The sequence below is a fragment of the Melanerpes formicivorus genome, unplaced genomic scaffold (genome assembly GCF_026170545.1).
Source record: "Melanerpes formicivorus ecotype bairdi unplaced genomic scaffold, bMelFor1.0.p_v2 SCAF_19, whole genome shotgun sequence".
In the NCBI taxonomy this organism is placed as follows: domain Eukaryota; kingdom Metazoa; phylum Chordata; class Aves; order Piciformes; family Picidae; genus Melanerpes; species Melanerpes formicivorus.
The window spans coordinates 12,967,243-12,990,369 of record NW_027142371.1 but is presented as its reverse complement, the minus strand read 5'-3'; the positions used below and the strand labels follow the sequence as shown (position 1 = coordinate 12,990,369).

Below are 23,127 nucleotides of genomic sequence, written 5' to 3'. Positions count from 1 at the left end.
CCAGTTTGCCCCAGGCTAGCAGGGAAGAACAGCTCTGGGCTCCTCAGCAGGGGTGTGTTACTTTCCCACCTGCAGATGGGACAGCCTGGCAGCAGAGGTTACCACTAGTCCCATTCCTACCTAGTTAGTGGTAATAGCCTTGCCTGAAGTCCTCTGGTACAAAAAGAAGGAGAAAAAAAATCAGCTTTGCAGAGCCATACAGCAAGATCTGCTGGCTACTGTGTACTTATTTTAATGAGAATTCAGTGAGTAAGCCTCACAGCATCTTCAGCTGGCATGACCCAGCACACAAAGAGAAGGAATTAGGCTGAAACAACGTCTGCTGTCAGGGCATGGTTGGCAAACTTCTGCTGAAGAGTTTTTCCTCTAATGATGTTTCTCTCCAGGACCTTGCTGAGTTAGTCCCTGTCCCAGGCAGCAGCATAACAGATGAACTTAAACAAAGAAGTCTTCTTGAGGAGACCATAACCAGGGGACCATGCTGCCATGCTGTGGGGTTTGTGCAGTTTTACTTCCAGACTACTCACACCAGGTCCAGGCTCCTGATACCTTGGGGTGTCACTCCCCCTGGTCCCCATCCCAGGCTGCTGGCTGCATGTACCCCTGCAGTAGGCTCTTTCCAACAGCCACTCTCAATGCTTTCACCAGACATGACACTTTCAGATAGTTCTCTGTATTTTTCTACATACCAAAACTCAGCTCTTTCAACACAAAGAATGTTGAATTAGCCAAGAAGAAGGATGGCTGAAAGGGACAGAGAGGTGTATCTGCACATGTTCTGTTCCTGAGGGCTGGGAGCTCACTCAGGAGCTCACTGTGGACTAAGCTGTGCATGAAGTCCCACACTGCCCCAGCAACCAGCACCTTTGTTCCTCCCCAGCTCTGCTTCTGCCTGCCGTGGCTGACAGCCTCCCTCTCCACTTCTTTCTTCAGGCTATGATCTGCAAGGTTTAGGATCCCACTTTGATCTTGAGCTTAGCCTTGGGAAGATGATGCTTTGCCAGCCAGGGGGGATAGGCAGAAGCATTCCCCAATTAATAACTCCCTGCTTTGTTCTTCTGGGGGCTTGTAGACTTGCTGCTCTGGCTTGCCTCTTAACATCCCTTTTGATCTCCCTCCCACACAAGCAAGATGTGTGAACAATACCCATTGGAAATAAAAGTGTTTCCTCTAACTGTGAGGAAAACAATGAATGCTGACACTAGAGCTACCTTCTCCTTGGGCCAGGTCGCTTCTACTCACCTGCCTGTCTCAGAAGGCTCACTCCCTGTGGCTTTGCATGGTTGGACAGAGTCCAGCTGTCATCAGAGTGTGCCTCAGAGCAGCTCCTTCCTCCCTACGGACCAGATGAAGAGAGCAGGTCGTTAGCAAAGGTGCCCAAGATGGCCAGGTGAGGTAGGCAATGTGATCTCCTCCCAGGGGGGCTCCTGAAGGGGCCACTTTTCAGCTGGGATGCCAAAGCAGAGTCCTGGCTCCCAGCAATAAATAAAAATCCCATTTTTAATATTCTGCAAGGGGAAAGTTCTTATCCCAAGGGCAATGACTACGTTTTCCTATGAGTGGAGCTGTTAACCTTGCTGCACTGACTACATTTGAGCCTAAATTATTGCTAAAAAGAACGATTTTTTTTTTGTTAATGTGATGATGACCTTTTCCAGGAAAGCTCAGGGCTCTGTGGATGCTGCACAGTGCTCAGTCTCTAGAGGAGCAGCAGTGCTGATTTGACCACACTGAAAAATAGCTAACTCCATAGTGTAATAGGACAAAATGCTCCTGTAAATATAGATTCCCCAATCTGTATTTAGGCACACAGGATCACAGAGGGCTAGGGATTGGAGGGGACCTCTGGAGAGCATAGAATCACAGAATTGTCAGGGCTGGAAGGGACCTCAAGGCTCAGCCAGTTCCAACCCTCCTGCTATGGGCAGGGGCACCTCACACTACAGCAGGTTGCTCACAGCCACATCCAGCCTGGCTGCAAAAACCTCCAGGGATGAGGCTTCCACCACCTCCCTGGGCAACCTGTGCCAGGCTCTCACCACCCTCATGGGGAAGGATTTCTTCCTAACATCCAATCTGAATCTACACACTTCTAGTTTTGTTCCATTCCCCCCAGTCCTATCACTCCCTGACACCCTACAAAGTCCCTCCCCAGCTTTCTTGTAGCCCCCTTCAGATACTGGGAGGCCACAATTAGGTCTCCTCAGAGCCTTCTCTTCTCCAGACTGAACAGCCCCAACTCCCTCAGTCTGTCCTCACAGCAGAGCAGCTCCAGCCCTCTGCTCATCCTCGTGGCCCTTCTCTGGACACATTCCAGCACCTCCAGATCCTTCCTGTAATAGATGCTCCAGAACTGGACACAGTACTCCAGGTGTGGTCTCACCAGAGTGGAGTAGAGGGGGGGAATCACCTCCCTCAAGCTGCTGGCTGTGCTTCTCTTGCTGCAGCCCAGGATGTGATTGGTTCTCTGGGCTGCAAGTGCACACTGCTGGCTCATGTTGAGCTTCTCCTCCACCAGCACCCCCGTGGTCCTTTTCTCCAGGACTACTCTCAAGATCATCAAGTCCAACCCCCCCTGCCAGAGCAGGTGGCACAGGACAGTGTTTAGAGTGCACCTGAATAGCGGCTGATGCATTTCCAAGCCCATTTTAGCCGCCTCAGGTTTGCCAATTCAACCTTAGGCTTCCAGTGGACCCAAGTTAAAGGGATGAGATTAGTTTACCATTCCACAAATGCTAAACAAGGAATTACTCCTCCATGCATTTATTAAACATTTAACCAGCATCTGTACCTGCAAGTGACATGTTAGGAGGTAGTTTGAAGGGGTTCATTTGGGATTCAGATTGCAAAGCTGTTAATTGACATTTAATAGTTTTGTAATTGATCTCTGTCATCTTGCATTGGGGGGAAATGCTAAAGCCTACTTCAGCACAACATAATGTAATATTAACCACAGCATCGAGGCACACACTTATTGCAGCTACAGAAAGCTAAACTCAGCTGCACAAGAGGCAATTTGCTGGCTCAAAGCTGTATTAATCTTCAGGATTTTGTTTCAAGCCACCCACAGAATTTTGGGAGGCAAAGGCTTCACGTGGTGATTAAGAAAATGAGCTCATATGCAGTAAGAAAGGGGGGCACACAGTTAGAAACACAGAGTTGTTTGGGTTGGAAAAGACCTCTAAGAACATCAAGTCCAACTGCCCTCCCAAGACCAGCATGGCCACCCAGCTGTGCCCCAAAGTGCCATGTCTATGTTTTGTGAGCAGCTCCAGGGACGATGGCTCCAGCACCTCCCTGGGCAGCCTGTTCCAATGCCTGGCCTCTCTTGCAGCAAAGAAACTCTTCCTAACCTTCAACCTAAACCCCTGGTACCATGTCAGGTCATGTCCTCTCATTCTATCACCTGATACTAGGGAGAAGAGACCAACCCACATCTCAGACCAACCTCCTTTCAGGGAGCTGTAGAGAGCCATGAGATCTCCCCTCAGCCTTCTTTTCTCCACACTAAAGACTCCCAGGTCCCTCAGCTTCTCCTCATCAGCCCTGTTTTCCAGACCCTTCCCCAGCTTTGCTGCCCTTCTCTGGACATGCTCCAGTCCCTCAGTGGCCTTCACATAGTGAGGGCCCCAAAACTGACCCCCATATTCAAGGTGTGGCCTCACCAGCGCTGAGTGCAGAGTCACAACCACATCCCTGCTCCTACTGGCCACACTATTCCTGGTCTAGGCCAGGAGTCTGCTGGCTTTGTTGGCCACCTGAGCACACTGCTGGCTCACGTTCAGATGGCTGCCAACCAGCCAGATGTATTATCATGCACATGCACCCAGCTCATTGCTGGGTTTAGTAATTAAGTATACATCAGTTTATTTACAGGAGCCTGGGCACTGCCTTTTGTGAGTGGTGATGTGCCTGAAATAGCTCTGTTTATTATTATCATTGCCTGCTGCTTATACATTTATAGCTCTCTTTGGTGACCCAGAACTAACCAGACTGTAGCTGAAGGCTTGTCTGGGTATTTCAGAGCAAACAGATGTGGATTTAGTCCATGCAGAACGTTTCTGGTACCTTAGAGCAGGACACTGAAATGTAACATGAGGTTGGCTTTTATAGCAAGGAGACATTGTTTGTTGTTTTTATGACCACCCAGCAGGCTTCAGGCTGTCAGGGGCATGGCAACCCAGAGGAGATGGAGAGCTCTTCCCACTCTACCACAAAAATAGAAAAGAGGAAGCATTAAGAGCAGTAATCAGCTCTAAACATCACTGCTTGCATCACAGCGAGCTGAGCAGGCAGGCAAGGCACTGCATGAGCCAGGATGTGATGCATGCATGAGCCAGGATGTGGTGTATGCATCTACAGCCTTCTCCCTTCAAGCCAAGTCCCTGAGGTGAGTGTGAGGTCGCCTGCAGGGGGGCAAGAATCTGCCTTGTGCAGAGCACTGACTCAACAAGGAGGGCCTGAAATAACTTCACTGCCTTAGCATCCTCCAGAGCTTTAACATCAAAGGAGACAGGGCTTAATTCAGCCAAAGGTGCACGAGCTGGATGGCTGCTCTGGGGCTGGAACCTTGCTCTGGGGCTGGAACCTGCCTCAGCCTCACTGATTACTCCACCTGATACCATAAGATGCACCAAAGAGTCAGAGGCATCACCCTTTGCCCACATCCAACCATCTTTGGAGGCTCTTCATTAATTAACTCTCTGTCCTGAGCTACAGTCTCATGATGCAGTTTTCTTCCCAGTGTAAGTAATCAGTCTCTGATGACTCCTCTGGCCCTGAAAAATGAGCAGCCACTCCTGATCACGTAGATTTTTAATCTGAAAAGCCATTCAGAATGCAGTTTCTCAGGGATTGGTTTTTTTTTAAGGGATACTGTCAAATGCAATCTGTCCCAACTGCTTTGGACTCTGTTTTTGTGTGCATGCTGTGAAATTCCCATTATCTGCCAAAAGAAATACTGCTAGAGAGGTTGTTAGAGGTTAGTAAAGAGCTAGAAGTGCTTGGTTTCCCATCTGCCTTCTGTTGGTATTTAGCTGATTAGCTGGTAGAGAAAACATTTCACATATCTGAGGCTTGGTTTTGATATGAACACGTTCAAGGTACCAGCGCTGGAACAGGCTAGCTTGAAAGGCTCTGAAGTCTCCATCTCTGGAGGCCTTCAAAACCTGCCTGGATGTGTTCCTGGGTGATTTACTTCAGGTGATCCTGCTCTAGCAGGGGAGGTTGGACAAGATGACAATAGAATAGAAACAGAAACAGACACAGAATAGAATAGAATAGACCAGACCTCTGAGATCACCAAGTCCAACCCATCACCCAACACCATCTAATAACTAAACCATGGCACCAAGCACCCCATCCAGTCTCTTCCTAAACACCTCCAGGGATGGTGACTCCACCACCTCCCTGGGCAGAACATTCCAATGGCCAATCTCTCTTTCTGGGAAGAATGTCTTCCTAACATCCAGCCTAAACCTCCCCTGGCACAGCTTGAGACTGTGTCCTCTTGTTCTGGTGCCTGGGAGAAGAGACCAACCCCCACCTGGCTCCAACCTCCCTTCAGGGAGTTGGAGAGAGCAAGAAGGTCTCCCCTGAGCCTCCTCTTCTCCAGGCTAAACAACCCCAGCTCCCTCAGCCTCTCCTCATAGGGTAAGGGATGCACAGGGAGATATTTGGGTTACAAGCCAGCTGGAAAGTTCTGAATGTGAGGCAAAACTGATTGCTCTGTTTGACCTGAGTTGATCTGCAAGCTCTCATGGTAGCCTGGACCATGGAGCTCACACACAAACCCCTCCCCAGCCTCGTTGCCCTGCTTTGGACACATTCAAGAGTCTCAATATCCTTCTTAAATTGAGGAGCCCAGAACTGGACACAGGACTCAAGGTGTGACCTAACCAGTGCTGAGTCCAGGGGCAGACACATTCAGAGGTTCCTTTTAACCCCTACCATGCTGTGACTCACTGTGATTTAGAGCTGCCTCAGCCTGGTTCCTGTGCCTCTGAAATGGATGCATTCAGCCTGCCACTCTCACACAACCCACCTGAGCAGCCAGCTCCCAGAAACAAACACAGAAGTGCTTTACCCACCGATGGGCATTTGCTCATTTTCAAGAGCTGCTGAACTTGTCAAAATATTGACAGAGGCTGCTAAGTCCCAGGAGTGGCCTGGGGAGTGCTAGAAGAATCCAAACTTAATTATCATTTGTGTTGCTTTGTTCTTGGGTTGTTTAATTTTTCTGAGGTAGGAAACTCGCCTGTGCAGATCTAGGCACGGGGAAGGATTTCTGTGCAAACAAATTATTGCAATTAACTTCTCCCACAGCACCACTGTAAATGAGCAGTGACCCAGAAACAGCACAAGAGCACAGGCAGGCAGTCAGGATCCCTCTTTTCTCGGCAGTGCTCCTGGAGGAAACTACATAGGATGATCAGAGGCCGAGAACGTTGGACTGGATGAACTTTGAGGTCTTTTCCAACCTTGTTGATTCCATGATTCTATGATTAAGGTGAGGGATTTGGGGCTTTTTAGCCTAGAAGAGAGGGGAGTGAGAGGGGATCTCCTCAATGGGGATCAATAGTTAAAGAGTGGGTGGCAGAAGAATAACAGAATAATAAACCAGCTTGGAAGAGACCTTCAAGATCATCCTGTCCAACCCATCAACCAATCCAACCCACCTAAACAACTAACCCATGGCACCAAGCACCCCATCAAGTCTCCTCCTCAACACCTCCAGTGATGGTGACTCCACCACCTCCTCAGGCAGCCCATTCCAATGGGCAATCACTCTCCCTGGGTAAAACTTCCTCCTAACCTCCAGCCTAAACCTCCCCTGGTGCAGCCTGAGACTGTCCCCTCTTGTTCTGGTGCTGGTTGCCTGGGAGAAGAGGCCAACCTCTGTCTGTCTACAACCTCCCCTAAGGTAGTTGTAGAGAGCAATAAGGTCTCCCCTGAGCCTCCTCTTCTCCAGGCTAAGCAACCCCAGCTCCCTCAGTCTCTCTTCATAGGGCTTGTGTTCCAAGCCCCTCACCAACTTTGTTGCCCTTCTCTGGACATGTTCCAGCAAGTCAACCTCCTTCTTAAACTGAGGGGCCCAGAACTGGACACAGTACTCGAGGTGTGGCCTAACCAGTGCAGTGTACTGGGGCAGAATGACCTCCCTGCTCCTGCTGGCCATATTATTCCTGATGCAGGCCAGGATGCCATTGGCCCTCTTGGCTGCCTGGGCACACTGCAGGCTCATGCTCAATAAGAATAAGAATGAGAATCTGTCAGGGTAAGAATAATCTGAACCCCATTTCCTCCACTGACCACTGGTTAAGCAAATGGCACAGAACTGTAGCAGCAGGGCACGTTTTGCAGAGGGGATCGTTAACCACTTGACTGAAATGAAAACTCATGGAAGTTCCTTTGAATACCAAATGCCTTCTCATTGCCTCACCCAATGCCTGTGATGTTGCACTCCCCCCCACCCCCCCATCCAAGTGAGGAGCTTTCCAGAACAGGTTCACTCAGCTAATTTTTGCTACCTCCCTCTTTCAGCTGTGACCAAAGTGACTGGAGATGAACAAGACACAGAGATTGATTTTTTTTCCCCCCTCTTTTTCCCCCTGACATGATTTGAAATGGAGACAAGCAGGCTGGCAGAAGCTAACCATTCGCTGAGGCTTCACCCTCATTAAACACCAGTGGAGGTGGCTGCAGTGCTGCCTTCTGAGCGCGCCACGGATTTTCATGAGGTGCGCAGGTTAAACGTAAATAATTATCAGTTCCCAGCTTCACATCCAGTCAGGAGAGGTGCCAGGAGCTGGTGTGTTTATCTTCAGATCTGTTGGGAAATTTCCCAAGAGCATGAGCTCTCAGACATTTAGTCAAAACATCTACTGAGAACTGTCTCCAGAACAGTCAGCAGCTCCTTGATTGACATATTTCTCATCAACAAGTTGGCTTTGTTTACACGTCTCTGAGAAATACATAGGCAATGATGAGGGAAAAAAAAAACCCATACAACCAGACTTTTCTGTTCTTAGACTTTTCTTCTCCTGGCAAGACAGGGGTTTATTTCAGGAACTGCTACCAGCCCAGATTTGTAGCATTAACCAGCTGGGCTATGCCGAAATGGCCATGCAGAACAGCTTGCAAATACTCCTTGAGGAGTTTTCCAGCAGCAATGATCTGAAGCAGGATCAGCAGAAGGAAAAGAATGCTACTAGGATGTATTTTTTCTCCCCTTTCATCCCACCTCTGCTGTCTGGACTGAGCATGGGTTTGCCACTGCTGTCAATCACACTTGATCTGATTCTGTTGATTCTGTCTTCCCCACAAAACACAGACACACAAGAATCCTGATAGCTGTCAGATCCAATTTCATGTGCCTTAATTGCTTACAATTGTTTCTTATCAGACTGACCTGCCCTAATCCTCTCCTTCCTCATCAATTTTATCACTCCTAAAATGCTGCCAGAGGTTGCTCAGGCTCTGACAACGCTGCTGAGACAAAACCATCACCTGCAGCATCTCCAGGAATTCAGTTTGTCCATCTCAGAAGTACCTGTAATACTGCCTTACCTCTCCAGCTTGTTGCAGAGTTCATTTGTGGACACACTGGATGATTTTCCTCATGGATCACATGGCAGGCCTTCATCCATCTATGTTTTCTTGCAGCACCTCTCAGTGCGGTACCTAAATAGGAAGAAATGAAACAGCTAGAGGGGAGAATTCTGTGATTCTTTTCTTACCACATTAACTCAACCTGTGGGACCCAAGCCAGTCTAAGGAGAATACAGTGGGTACTGTCATGAGCTCTAACCCTGAAACACTTTTCAATGAGGTGAGCTACCTCCTGCCTACTACCTTCCTCGGATTCGGTTTTGCCAGGGTCACGGTTTAAAAGATACACAAAAGAAAGCCTCATGATTGGAAATAGACAAGGGGAAGAGTACAGCTGTGGGAATCCAGACACAGGGGGTCAGCAGATGGCAAAAAACAGGAGAGCAGAACAATATTTTGGGGAAATATTGAAAGCTGAGGGAAGGAAGCAGAGAGAACACAAAGCAAGCCCTCCTCCTCAGCCTGCAAGTACGCAGCGAGCAGATGCCTTCTGCTGGCATGGCAGCTCCTCAGGGAAGGTGCTGTCTGCTCTGCTGGGACAGCTGGAAATGCCCTAGAAGAACTGGAAACTATGACATCAAACAAACGCCTTCCAGAGAGATAAGGTGAGGCAACTTAATCAATCTTATCTGGTCCTCCCTCTGCGAGCACACTGACATTCTTTTGCCCCACACCAGATGGGTTTCCAGCTGCTGCACATCTCCCAGGTGAGAAGCCTTGAATCTGAGCTGGTGGCTTGCATCCCAGAGGAAGGAAGCATTGCTTTGTCAACCCTCACTCCCCAGAGCAGCGCCATGTGTCAATCTAACACTGAGAGAACCAGAAACCAGTCAGTCAATTTGCCTCATTGCCCTTGGCCGACTCCGGGTGGACATCACCACAGCCTGAGCAACCTGCTTGGCTCAAGCAAGAGCTCTCAGGTGCCTGTCCCTCAAAAGAAATCAATAAAACCTCAGAGTCAATAACTGTGAACTGCTACAGGAGAGTCTACCACATCATCCAGCAATTAGGAAGATTTCTGTTTCCAAATCCACAGCTAGTGAGAGCTCTTGAGAAAAAAAGGCAACCCCACAAAAACAGTTGTTTTGGAACAGAGAGAGGGACAAGCTGTTCCAGTCATCATTTTATCACTGACCTGTGAAGGGAAATCAGGGAATCAGCCAGTAGTTCAGCCAACTCTGGTGCCAGCTTCTCAGAAAGGAAATGTCATGTATAGCAACTTGGGTTTTCTATTGCAGCAATTAAAGTACATAGGAGGCCACAACAGAATCGATACAAAACTGGTAAATCCCTAATGAATGACAGCAGAATACTGATCTCCTTGCCTAAGGAAACCTCTGCCTGAATGCCACCACAGGGGGAGGCAGCAGAAGGCTTTTCTGGCTTATATTTGCAGGCTGTGCTGTTTTTCATCTTTGATGTATGTATGGATCACCAGCCTCATGCTTCTTGTTTATTGGATTTGAGATTCCTCTGAGGAAATGACGTGCCTGTGTGACCTTCCAAGGCTTGAGATATCCCTGAGGAGAGTGCATATAGCGGGGCTGCTGCTGGTGAAAGCCTCCTGGAGGCTCACTAGGGAGTCAAAGAGGCAGTATTCAGAGAGCTATGGGGCTGCCCATAAAGGGGGGTGGGAGTGGGTTGTGTGTTCCTGCTCTTGCTCCAGGCTTTGGGATCCCACAATCCGCTATTTATATCAGTATGGCACCCACATCTTCCAACTCACCCATCTGGGATGACTGGCAAGGGACTTATGATGTGGCCCAGACATAGACATCAACTTCTGGTCTCTTCTCCCAGGCAAGCAGCACCAGAACAAGAGGACACAGTCTCAAGCTGTGCCAGGGGAGGTTTAAATTGGATGTTAGGAAGAAGTTCTTCCCAGCAAGAGAGATTGACCATTGGAATGTGCTGCCCAGGGAGGTGGTGGAGTCACCATCACTGGAGATGTTTAGAAAGAGACTGGATGGGGTGCTTGGTGCCATGGTTTAGTTGATTAGATGGTGTTGGATGATAGGTAGGGCTCGATGATCTCAAAGATCTTTTCCAACCTGGTTAATCCTATCCTATCCTATCCTATCCTATCCTATCCTATCCTATCCTATCCTATCCTATCCTATCCTATCCTATCCTACCCTACCCTCACAACAAGAATAAGCAATTTTTAAAACAAAAGGATGTTTTCAGCCAGTGAGAAATGCCTCTAGGTAAGACCTTTGTTGTCTTGAAGCACACTGAAGGTTTAGAAAGCCCTCCCACTTCACCCTTCTCCATGGGGGCTGTCTCTGTGGTGTCAAAGGCGGGAGGGTGATTAAGCTCTGAGGGGATTTGAGACCAAGGCTTGTGAGGAGAGAATGAAGGAGCTGAGATTGTTTAGCCTGAAGGAGAGGCTGAGAGGAGACCTCATTGCCCTCTACAGCTACCTGAAGAAAGGTTGGGGTGAGGTCTATGTTGGCCAAATAACTAATGACAGAACAAGAGGTAATGGCCTCAACCTGCACCAGGGGAGCTTTAGGATGAATATTAGGAAGAATTTCTATACTGCAAGAGTGGTCAGGGGTTGGAACAGGCTGCCCAGGGAGGTGGTGGAGTCACCAGCTGTTCAAGAAATGAGTAGATGTGGTAATTGGAACATGGACTAGTGTTGCTGGAAGTGTTGGGTAGAGGATGGTACTCGATGATCTTGGAGGTATTCTCCAAGGTTCTGTGATTCTCTCTTGTACTTTCCAAGCCACTCTTGCATGGTCCCATTTTTGCCCCCTGCACTTAGCTTCAAATCACTTCTTATCTTCTTTTCAAAACACCCAGGCTGAGTCCCCTTCACCCTTCTGTTACCCGGAGGAATCCCCACAGCTATGAGAGCACACAAAGCTTCTCCCCTCCCCATTTCTAGCTCTTTTACCTAGGTAGAGACCACCTCTTGCCTGCAGCAGCTTCCTGCCTGCCCAGTACAGCATGATCTCAGTACCCAGGTCACATCCAGTGCTCATAAATAATTGCAGCTCAGCCCTACAACCTTCACAGATGTAACCTCATCTGTTGCCTTTCTTTTTTCTTCTTCCCCTTTTTTTTCCCCTCCCTGTTTTATTTTCCACCTGCTCTTACATCAAAACTGTGTCCAAATGCCTCTTTAAGCAGAACCAGCAAGTGCTTTTGATTGCAGCCAGGACCTTTGCTCATGCCCTGCATGGAGCTGTCTTTGTGCCTGGCAGGTTGGGTTTTTTGGGGGTTTTTCTTATTAGAATTCCAGAACCACAGAAACATTTTGGTTGGAATAGGACTTTAAGATCATCCATCCCAGCCATTCTCTGTCAAGTCTGGTGCTAAACCATGGCCCTCAGCACCATATCTCTGACTCTTTTAAACCCTTCTAGGTATGGGGATTCAACTGATGCCCTGGGGAGCCTGCTCCAGTGTTTAAGAACCCCTTCAGTGAAGAAGTTTCTTCTAATATCCAACCTAAACCTCCCCTGGTGCAACTTGAGGCTGTTTCCTGTAATCCTAGCACTTGTTACTAGGGAGAAACCACCCCCAATCTGGCTCTAACCTCCTTTTCTCCAGGCTGAACACCCCCACTTCCCTCAGCTGCTCCTCATCAGACCTGTTCTCCAGAGCCTTCCCCAGCTTTGTTGCTTTCTCTGGACACCTCAATGTCTTTCTTAGGTACTCAAGAGGCATCTGGACCTGGTGCTCAGGGACATGGTTTAGTGTTGACCCATCAGTGCTGGGTCAGAGGTTGGACTGGATGATCTCTGAAGGTCTCATCCCACAAGATGTATTCTTGTGTCCCCAAAACCAAACTCAGTACTCAAGATGTAGCCTCATCAGGACTGAGTACAGAGGACATCACTGCCCCCTTCCTGCTGGCCACACTATGTCTGACACAGGCCAGGATGCTGTTGTCCTTCTTGGCCACCTGAGCACACTGCTGCTGCTTTTTTATCCTTCTTTTCTGTCAGCCAAGTTGTTTTCTAGCGCTGGAACAGCTTGGTCTGCTGTACTAAACACTCATTGTGTCCATCACATGCTTATCCTATTTCAGCAGGGAGAAATCAATGGGAATTGATTTGAGAATGTCCAATCTTATCAAGTATCATGTTGGGCACTGGGACAAATGCCAAACTGATGGTGTAACATAGATTTAAACAAGGCATGCAGCCCCAGGTATGACAACCTTGTTTAAAAAGGATCCTTGGGCTCCGAGGTGTTGAGCAGGTTCATTCCTCTCCGCGCCATTTGCCATGCTAAAAGCAGAGTGGAAGCACACTCCATAGTCCTAGCAGGAGATTATGTAGGGAAGAGGGAAACTGTTCCATTTAGCAACCCAAATGCTGCCAGCAAATGCTATTTCAGCAATTACCTACGTTTAGTAATTATGCTAATGCTGATTCTCAATAGGCTGTTATTTGCTCAGCATGTTCTTCACACTCTATCTCTCTACCTGCCTAACCCTTTATTTTCTCTCTAGCTATTACTGGTTGTTTGTCAAGTTAAGTGATGTTTGCAGCACCAAGTGTTGTCAAGGTACTGTTGCTTTAGCTGGATTCCTATTTTCCCCCAATGTTGGTTGCTGTGATTTTCTGCTCGTGGCTGCTGCAAGGCTTTGGGGACTTGGATTCCTCTGCTCACAAGAGACCTTGGGTGCTGCAGGTGCTATTGGTGCTTTAGGCTGAGGAATGAGTGAACAGCTCCCGGGATCTGTAACCACGTTTGACAAAGTACAATGGGCATCAATTCCTGAGTGCTGAACTGACACACATGGAGATCCTGCGTGCTCCTGTATTGCTGGATCAGCTCTTCAGCTTCAGCCACTGTGCCCTTGGCAAATGGCAAGGGTGAATAAACCACAGAAAGACCCACAGGAGTTTGACACTAGAAGAGGAGAATCTAGCCTGGATACAAGGAAGAAATGGTTTACACTGAGTGTCGTGAAACACTGCCCAGGTTTCCCAGAGAGGTGGTGGAGTCTCCATCCCTGGAACTACTCCAGGCCAGGTTGTTTGGGGTTCTAACAACCTGATTTAGTTGAATATCCCCAAATCACAGAGTACATTGGGTTGGAAGAGACCCTCAAAGGTCATCATGTCCAATGCCCCTGCAGTCAGCAGGGACATCTCCAACCAGATCAGGCTGCTCAAAACCCCATCAAATCTGGCCTTGAATGTCTCGAGGGATGAGGCCTCCACAACATCTCTGGGCAGCCTATTCCAGTATTTCAACACTCTCATAGCAAAGAACTTCCTCCTAATGTCCAACCTAAATCTGCCCTGCTCTACTTTCAAGCCATTGTCCCTCATCCTATCACCACAGCTCCTCTAAACAGTCCCTCCCCAGCCTTCCTGTAGGCTCCCTTTGGGTATCGAAACACAGCTATAAAGTGTCCCTGGAGCCTTCTCCTCTCCAGGCTGAACAGCCCCAATCCTTTCAGCCTGTCCTCACAGGAGAGGTGCTCCAGCCCTCTGCTTATCTTTGTGGCCGTCCTCAGGTCTTTTCCAACCAAATCAATTCTGTGACTGTGAATCTGTGACATGGCTTTGGGGAGCTTGACTTCACATTGCAGCCTCTCCAAGACACACAGCAGCCTCCAACACCAAGCCCTGCCTCATGCATGCTCCTAAAAGTAATGTGCTCTGCATTTGGCATCAGAGGGACCTCAACAGCCTGGACAGATGGGCAGAGTCCAAGGGCAGGAGGTTGAACACATCCAAGTGCCGGGTTCTGCACATTGGCCACAACAACCCCATGCAGAGCTACAGGCTGGGGTCAGAGCGGCTGAGAGCAGCCAGGCAGAGAGGGACCTGGGGGTGCTGGTTGATGGTAGGCTGAACATGAGCCTGCAGTGTGCCCAAGTAGCCCACAGGGCCAATGGCATCCTGGCCTGCATCAAGAACAGTGTGGCCAGCAGGAGCAGGGAGGTCATTCTGCCCCTGTACACTGCGCTGGTTAGGCCACACCCAGAGTCCTGTGTCCAGTTCTGGGCCCCTCAGTTTAGGAAGGAGGTTGACTTGCTGGAACGAGTCCAGAGAAGGGCAACAAAGTTGGTGAGGGGCTTGGAACACAGCCCTGTGAGGAGAGACTGAGGGAGCTGGGGCTGCTTAGCCTGGAGAGGAGGAAGCTCAGAGGAGACCTTAATTGCTCTCTACAACTCCCTGAAGGGAGGTTGTAGACAGGCAGATGTTGGTCTCTTCTCCCAGGCAACCAGCACCAGAACAAGAGGACACAGTCTCAGGCTGTGGCAGGGGAGTTTAGGCTGGATGTTAGGAAGAAGAGTGTGATTGCCCATTGGAATGTGCTGCCCGGGGAGGTGGTGGAGTCACCATCATTGGAGGTGTTCAGGAGGGGACTTGATGGGGTGCTTGGTGCCATGGGTTAGCTGTTTGGGTGGGTTGGATTGGTTGATGGGTTGGACACGATGATCTTGAAGGTCTCTTCCAAGCTGGCTTGTTCTATTCTATTCTAAGTACCAGTTGTACCTTCCCTAAACTTCATGGACTCCAACTTTCCTGCCTTATTGATTTTCATTTTTCTAGTAATTTTCTACCCTGTTCCTGCACTTCGGGGAACAGATCAGAAGCTCTCCTGTGACTAATTTAGCTTCCATTAGCTTTTTATCAACCTATTTGTAAATTAATTGTTACGACTCACTTAGAAGGAAGAAATTGAGATTCTCCACACTCTGCACGGTGTGAAATCCAGCCCAGGAAGAGGAGCAGAGCTCCCAGGCAGTGCTGTGTGATGGCTGCAGCCAGCCAGCTTGTTTAAACACCCAGATAAGCAAGGTGCAGCCCGGGCTGGCTTGGCAGACGTGTTCATTAACTGAGATGTGGGAGCTTTGAACTGAAGAAAGAAACAATTAAGCTCTAATTGTATCTTCTTTAAGGGGGCATTTTGAACAGCTAACCCTTTTGTAAGGTGGTTTGTTGGGTTTTTTCCACACATATCACATCATCCTATGGATAAACAGCCCTTTATCTCACTTGACTTATGTGGTTTTTCTTCCCTTGTGAAATGCTGGATCTGATTTAAGGAATGGAATGGAATGGAATGGAGTAGAATGGAGTAGAATAGAATGGAGTAGAATAGAATGGAGTAGAATAGAATGGAGTAGAATAGAATGGAGTAGAATAGAATAGACCAGACCAGACCAGGTTGGAAAAGACCTTTGAGATCATCAATTCCATCCTATCACCCAACACTATCTTATCAATCAAACTATGACACAAAGTGCCTCATCCAGTTTCCTCCTAAACACCTCCCTGGGCAGCACAGTCCAATGGGCAATCGCTCTTTCTGGGAAGAATTTCTTCCTAGCATCCAGCCTAAACCTTCCCTGGCACAGCTTGAGACTGTGCCCTCCTGTTCTGGTGCTGCTTGCCTGGGAGAAGAGACCAACCCCCACCTGGCTACAACCTCCCTTCAGGTAGGGGTAGAGAGCAGTGAGATCTGCCCTGAGCCTCCTCTTCTCCAGGCTAAGCAACCCCAGCTCCCTCAGCCTCTCCTCACAGGGCTGTGCTCCAAACCTCTCCCCAGCCTCGTTGCCCTTCTCTAATGCAACACCCAGCACACAGTGACTCAGATCTCAATAGATCTTCCTTGTTGCTTCTTTCCTTTTGGAAAGCCTTCGTCAATGAAACCCTTGAAGCTGTTATAAATGACCAATACAGAGTAGTGCTCTTTAACTGTGCAATCAGAGATGATTTACTGAATGCATTTCAGGGTGATTGCAGCATGTGTTAAGGGATTGTTCGGGTTGAAGAGGAGAGAGTTGCTAGGGTTTGTTTGTCTCCTCCCAAAGGACAATGCACAGCAGCAGGGACACCAGGTCTATAAGACACTATTATTAGGGAATATGGAGTATCCATTAAAGGACAGAAAAGCCAATATGTCAGGTATTTGGAAACTTTCCACTCACTGCAGGACCAGCACAAAGCACAGCCCACAGTGATAGATCACGCTGACCTATTTCCTGGACTGGGGACCGAATCCTGTGTTCTATTTACACACTCATTATTTTCACCAGATGCATCTGCAGATGCAGTTATCTGCTTTGCACATTCAGTGGAAGCTCAGTTTAAGTGCTGAAATGTGCATCTGTCTTGTATTAAGCACAAGTTCTTCCTGCACCATATGTTATTTGTTTGTCCCAGGGACAGCTGTCGCCCCCGAGCACGTGTGCCATATATTCAGGATAACAAGGAGGAGCAACAAAATCCACTGAGCAGTGCTGGATCCTCACTGCTCTATGTTAGGTTTACTCCATCTTACTTTGGCATTTGAAGCAAATTGAAGAACTTTCAATTAACCTTTTACTCACCCTGTGAGAGCTGATGATCCAAAACAGGGGGGAGTGGCTGGCACGATGGAGTTCTGCTGCCGTTCAGTGAGACCTGGGCAAGCTGGTGAGCTGGGTGGAGAGAAACTTCCATGAAATCAGGCAATAGTAAATGTAAAGCCCTCCATCTTGAGAGGAATAACCCTCCTGCTGGGTTGATCTGCTGGAAGGCAGCTCTGAGAAGGACCTGGTGGATGACAAGTTCACCATGAGCCAACAATATGCACTTGTGGCCAATAAGGCAAACGGTGTCCAGCAGTGCATTAACAAGAGTGTGACCAGAAGGTCAAGGGACGTTCTCCTTCCCCTCTACTTTGCCCTAGTGAGACCATACCTGAAGTACTGGGTCCAGTTCTGGGCTCCCCAGTTTAAGAAAGGCAGGGAACTGCTGGAGAGAGTCCAGTGAAGACTGTGAGCATGCTGAGTGGCCTGGAGCATCTCTGTGAGGAGGAAAGGCTGAGAAACCTGGGGCTGTTTAGCTTGGAGAAGAGCAGCCTGAGAGACTCTTTTCAGTGGTGCCCAGTGACAGGACAAAGGGCAACAGGCACAAACTGGAGCTCAGGAGGTTCCATCTGAACAGGGGAGGAAAAAAGTGTTTTGCTGTGAGGGTGCTGGAGCCCTGGAGCAGGCTACCCAGAGAGGCTGGGGACTCTCCTTTGCTGGAGAGATTCCATACTCACCTGGATGTTGTGATCCTGGGCAAGCTGCTGCGGGTGCCCCTGCTTTAGCAGGGGGGGATGGACTAGGTGATCTCCAGAGGTTCCCTCCAACCCCCACACTGCTGGGATTCTGTCATTCTGTGATCTTGGACCAGGAGGTGATCTGCACCAGCTTCTGCAGCACTCAGACCACGAGCTCGCTGTATTCAGTTCCTCTCTGCTGATTCTTGACTCCATGTATCTAAATCAGCTCTGGAACATTATATGATTGAACCTTCTTTTAGCTTAATCAGTTCCAAATATTTATTTCTCTTTGTAATCTGGAAGCCTTTCTGTGCCTACTTATCAGCTGATCTGAAGCCAAGATCAGGCTCTCAGCAGTAAATATCTCACAAATGAGCCTGTGAAGAAAAAAAAAAAGAAGGAAAAAGGGAAATTCAGTGTGAGGATTAGAGATCATTATAGCAGCACAGAATTTGCAGGAGCTTGAAAACATAGGGGAGGGCTGATTCACAGGAGAAATATAATTTGTGACCAGGGGCAATCAGCAAGGGTTTAGCCAAACTGGAAATTACCTCTTGGTGCTCCTCTGTTATCGTTCCTAGAAGCCCAATTATAGTAATACAATAGGCTGTTGAACTCTTGTCTTGTAGCACCAGGCCTTAGGAATGGCTTAATCCATCCAGCACTTCGTAATGAACTCATTATGCTAAGGTGTGCCAAGGGGTTTGCTCTTGTTCAAGGGACAGTGTTGAACAAGTATATGCTTGGGAAGAAAAAGAAGCCCTCATGGGTAAGCCAATACAATCCTTTGGGGGAGCCTCAGGAAGAGGATTTAGCATCATAGAATCGTAGACTCAAGAAGGTTGGAAAAGACCTCAGAGAGCATCAAGTCCAACCTGTCACCCAACACCACATGACTCATTAAAGCATGGCTTCAAGTGCCATGTCCAATCCCCTCTTGAACACCTCCAGGGATGGTGACTCCACCACCTCCCTGGGCAGCACATTCCAATGGCCAGTTTCTCTTGCTGGGAAGAACTTTCTCCTCATCTCAAACCTAAACCTCCCCTGGCACAGCTTGAGACTGTGTTCTCTTGTTCTGCTGCTGGTTGCCTGGGAGGAGAGACCAACCCCCACCTGGCTACAACCTCCCTTCAGGTAGTTGTGGAGAGCAATAAGGTCTGCCCTGAGCCTCCTCTTCTCCAGTCTAAACACTCCCAGCTCCCTCAGCCTCTCCTCATAGGGCAAGGGATGCACAGGGAGATATTTGGGTTACAAACCAGCTGGAATGTTCTGGGTGTGAGGCAAAACTGATTGCTCTGTTTGACCCGAGCTGATCTGCAAGCTCTCATGATAGCCTGGACTATGGAGCTCACACACAACATATTAATCTCTCTGGGCCTTTTAAACATTTATCTGAGCTTCAGCCAGCTAGGCACTACAGCTGTTCAGAGAAGATTTCCCTTTTTCCCCCCCTTTCTTCCTGTTGTTCTTTTTCTCTTCACTTTTTGCTCAAAAATACCACATCCTGCATGTCTACCAGAGTGCCTCAAAGGAGATCAATTGCTCCAAGCTCCTAATTTTTCTCCCCAACACCAATGAGTTGTTATGCTCTGTTTCCAGGAGCACCATTGTCTCTTGAGTCAAGTGGTGCATGATGAGAATCTGCAGGATCCACAGGGGAATTCAGCTTGTGAAGCCATCACCGGGAGGCTGGTGGACATGAAGCTGTGGCCCTGTATCAGCTCTGGTCCACACTGCTCTGCCTCTATGCAGTCTTTGATTATGAGCTGAGGGTCATATTTTTCTTCAAGGAAAACTGATATATCTATATCATCTCTATCTCTATCTATATCTTCATTCTTCTATCACAGATCTTCATATGCCAAATTGAAGATAATTGCCCAAAAAATGACCCACACCACCCATCTTGGTCTCTCATAGTTAGAACCTGCCTTACACCCTGTGGCTCTCTCCTATTTCCTTTCCTTGAGTTTGACAGGAGAGTTTTTGGCTCAGAATCACACAGTCCCAGCTTGGTGGAGGGTTGGAAGGGACTTCATGGGATCATCTAGTCCAACCCCCCTGCTAAAGCAGGTGTGCCTAGATCAATCTGCACAGAAACATGTTCAGTGGGTTTTGAAAGTCTTCAGAGAAGGAGACTCCAGAGCCTCTCTGAGCAGCAGATTTCACATCAGGTCCTTTCCCTAGCTGTGCTGTCTCATAGTTCTCATTAATTTTCTCTTCCTCAGACAAAAGGATTCCTGTGGCTCAAAAATGCTATGTTTGAGCCTTCACACCTTTGCTCCTGGGAGGAATTGTTACAACCTCCTGCCCACCAGTACTGTTAGATTTCCAAAGCAGTTCCAATCAGTGAAAATCCCTCAGCTTTGGTCCACAGCCTCAGCATCTTTTCTTTCACCCTCCAGAAACAGCCAGCAGAGTTGCTGCAGGATGGAGAGCTGTCCTCAGTCAGCCTCTTCCTTGCCCTCACCCTCTGCTCTGCTTTCAAACATCTTGGGGGTTGTTTTCTTTTGTTTTGTGGAAAACAAAAAAGCTTCTTTGCCTGCTGCTGGATGGCAGCAGAACAGATGCTGCAGAATTATGTTTCAAATCTATTGTTACTTGCAGGCAAAACTCAATATTCAGGGGCATGGTTGGGTCAGAATTCTTCCTTCATGGCCTTTGGGTATTCATTAAGCACACACAGCTCTGGTGTTTATCCCATTTCAGTGATGTGAGATTACTTTCAATAATAGCTACAATTCAGCAAGTGAACACACACCAAAGCTTACAGCTAAGCTCTAACTCCATGGATTTAAGAGGTTAAAAAAAAAAGAAGAAGAAGAAAAGAAGTGGGGACTTTATTCTACTTGGCAGGTGGGAGTTTCAGCACAGAGGTCCTCATTCTGGAAAGCATTCAGCCTGTGGGAGTTCACAACCCAATGCAGTGTCTATTTATTTTCAACTGGAAAAGTTCTTTGTTTGAGGAAGCCCATATGTCAAACTCATGGTTAGGGTTTGTTCAGGATGTTCAGAGAAACACAGGATGGTTGGAAGAGACCTCTGGGATCATCTACTCTAACTCCCCTGCTAAAGTGGGGTCACCCACAGCAGCTTGCCCAGGATCACAGCGTCCAGGTGGGATTGGAATCTCCACAAAAGGAGAGTTCTCAACCTCTCAGGGCAGCCTGCTCCAGTCACCCTCTCAGCACAGTTTTTTCTCTTGTGCAGATGTAACCTGAGGGCTCCAGTTTCTGTCCACTGCCCCTTGTCTTGTCACTGGGCACCCCTGAAAAGAGTCCGGCCCCATCCTCTCGCTCCCCACCCTTTAACTGTGAGTATTGAGCAGGTCCCCCTCTGGGGCTGCTCTTCTCCAGGCTTAAACAGCCCCAGGGGGCTCAGCCTTTCCTCCTCACAGAGATGCTGAAGCCCCCTCAGCATCTTTGCATCCCCAGCTGGACCCTATCCAGTAATATCCTGTTTTGTAACTCAAAATCCTTCTGAAGTGAACTCACATTTCTAGCTTTAGAAAACAGGTACAGAGAAGGTGAGATGATTAACACATTCAAAGCATTCAATCCTCTTCTCCAAGTCAAATCAATAGTGTTTTGAAGCTGCAAAATCTCCTTGTACTGCACCTCTGAATTTCCCATACTGGAGTGGGTGTCTAGACACCCCTATGATTAATACTTTCATGACCACCCAGCCAGATGGATGCCTGATGGAAGACAGAAACATAATACCCATGTAAATAAAAATGGCCTTGCCAAGGCAGTGAGATCTCCTGGCCTGCCAGAAAACAACAAAGCTGGGGGCGATGGAGGGGGAGTAATTGTCATCTGAATGTTCCCAGAGATGAAGCTCAGGGAGAATACTGAACATCCAGAAAGTTGTGGGAGGTTTTGTTATGCACCCAGAGCACTGTTTGCTTGTAATTGAAGATGTGACTCTTCTTCAGAGGGGATGGCTGAAGGAACACCTCTGAAGCAAATATGCTGCTCACCTGGGCAGAGGTAATGAGGCACCAAAGAATCTGCTCTTCAGTGTAACTTCAAGCTGCTTGGCCAGTCTGCTGGCAACTGGTCAGGCATTGGAACAGGCTGCCCAGGAAGGTGGTGGAGTCACCAGGCCTGGAGGTCTTCAGAAAACATCTAGACACAGCACCTGGGGACATGGTTTAGTTGGATCGGACTTGATTGTCTTACAGGTCTTTTCTAACCCTAATGATTCTATAACTCTGTGATTCTATGATATTTATCTTTTACTACTTTGGGTCTGCTCCGGTCCCTGGCCTGGACTTAGTGCTCTTCAGCTCAGTGGTACCTGTGTGTGTATGTTAACCTTCCAGGGTGAAATTAGGCTTTTCTTTACTTTCTTTCTCTTTTTCCCCCAGCAATTCAACACAGCTGAGATCTTTTCACTGGACTGTGAGTAGTCTGAGTAAGGATCCTGCCTGTCATCTTCAAAAGTTCACTTCATTAATCTCACAAGAGATATGAGGCTCAGCCCTGGATGAGTTATTCATAAGCAGACAGGGCTGGACTGAATGTGAAACTCAGCAAGAGCTCCAGGAACAAAGGCAGCGCAGAGGAATCCTGGTCAGCCTGCTGTGGGTGCCCCTGCTTTAGCAGGGTGGGGTAGGACTAGATGATTTCCAGAGGTCCCTTTCAACCCCACCACTCTATGACTTTGTGAGTCAATGACTCTATGATCCTGTGGTCCTGATTTTACAAGCCTGCCCCTGGGCTAAAGCGGGCATGAGACTGCCGATGGACCTCGGCGTTTAACAGCAACCATGAGAGATGAGCAGCTCCACCACAACAAAGGCAACCTGACTGCAGACAGGGTAAAAAATATCAACTCACCTTCTGCTCTGCTTACCATGCCAGCTTTTATGGCCTGCCAGTTCCATTTTCCAACAAGATTTCTGCTCTCTTGTTTGGGGATACAACCATGCTGCCCATAGGAGGAAGGCAGAAGGCTGTTGTGCTTCCTCCAAAGAGCTCATTAAAGTTTAGCTGTGACAGGATGCCTTCAAGACACTTGCTGGCAGCAGGACAGGTTGCACTGTGACAGTCAGTTGCCACACCAAGTATTATTGTTTCACATGCCTGGGGCTCCCTATCCTGAGCCACACCTGCCTGTTTTACCATCCCAAATTAAACACTCAGCAACGTGCCCTCGTGGCCAAGAAGACCAATGGCATTCTGGGGTGCACTCAGAAGAGTGTGGGAGGGTCTCCTTCCATTGCACTCATGCCCTGGTGAGGCCATACCTGTAGTACTGGGGACTCTTCTGGGCTCCTGAGTTCAAGGGGGACAGGGAACTGCTGGGGAGAGTCCAAGCAGAGGGCTACAAAGATGATTAAGGGACTGCAGCATTTCTCTCACTAGGAGACTGAGACACCTGAGGCTGTTTAGCCTGGAGAGAGGGAATGTTATCACTGCACATCAATAGGTAAGGAGGTCATGAGTATAGGACTGGGCCCTTTCTTGGTGGCCACTGATAGGACACGGGGTA

At 48.4% G+C, this 23,127-nt stretch overlaps 1 long non-coding RNA gene across 2 annotated transcripts in view; it reads right to left on the bottom strand.

Moving 5' to 3' along the window:
* Positions 1-23,127, bottom strand: part of LOC137446977 (uncharacterized) — a 53,781-nt gene that overhangs the window by 11,978 nt on the left and 18,676 nt on the right. For both annotated transcript variants that reach the window (XR_010988768.1, XR_010988769.1), the window contains exons 3-7: positions 17,623-18,002; positions 17,277-17,514; positions 16,925-17,014; positions 8,569-8,682; positions 1,243-1,336 (exon numbers count right to left, since the gene is read on the bottom strand). This is a non-coding gene — a long non-coding RNA (uncharacterized lncRNA). The remainder of the gene's footprint in view (positions 1-1,242; positions 1,337-8,568; positions 8,683-16,924; positions 17,015-17,276; positions 17,515-17,622; positions 18,003-23,127) is intronic.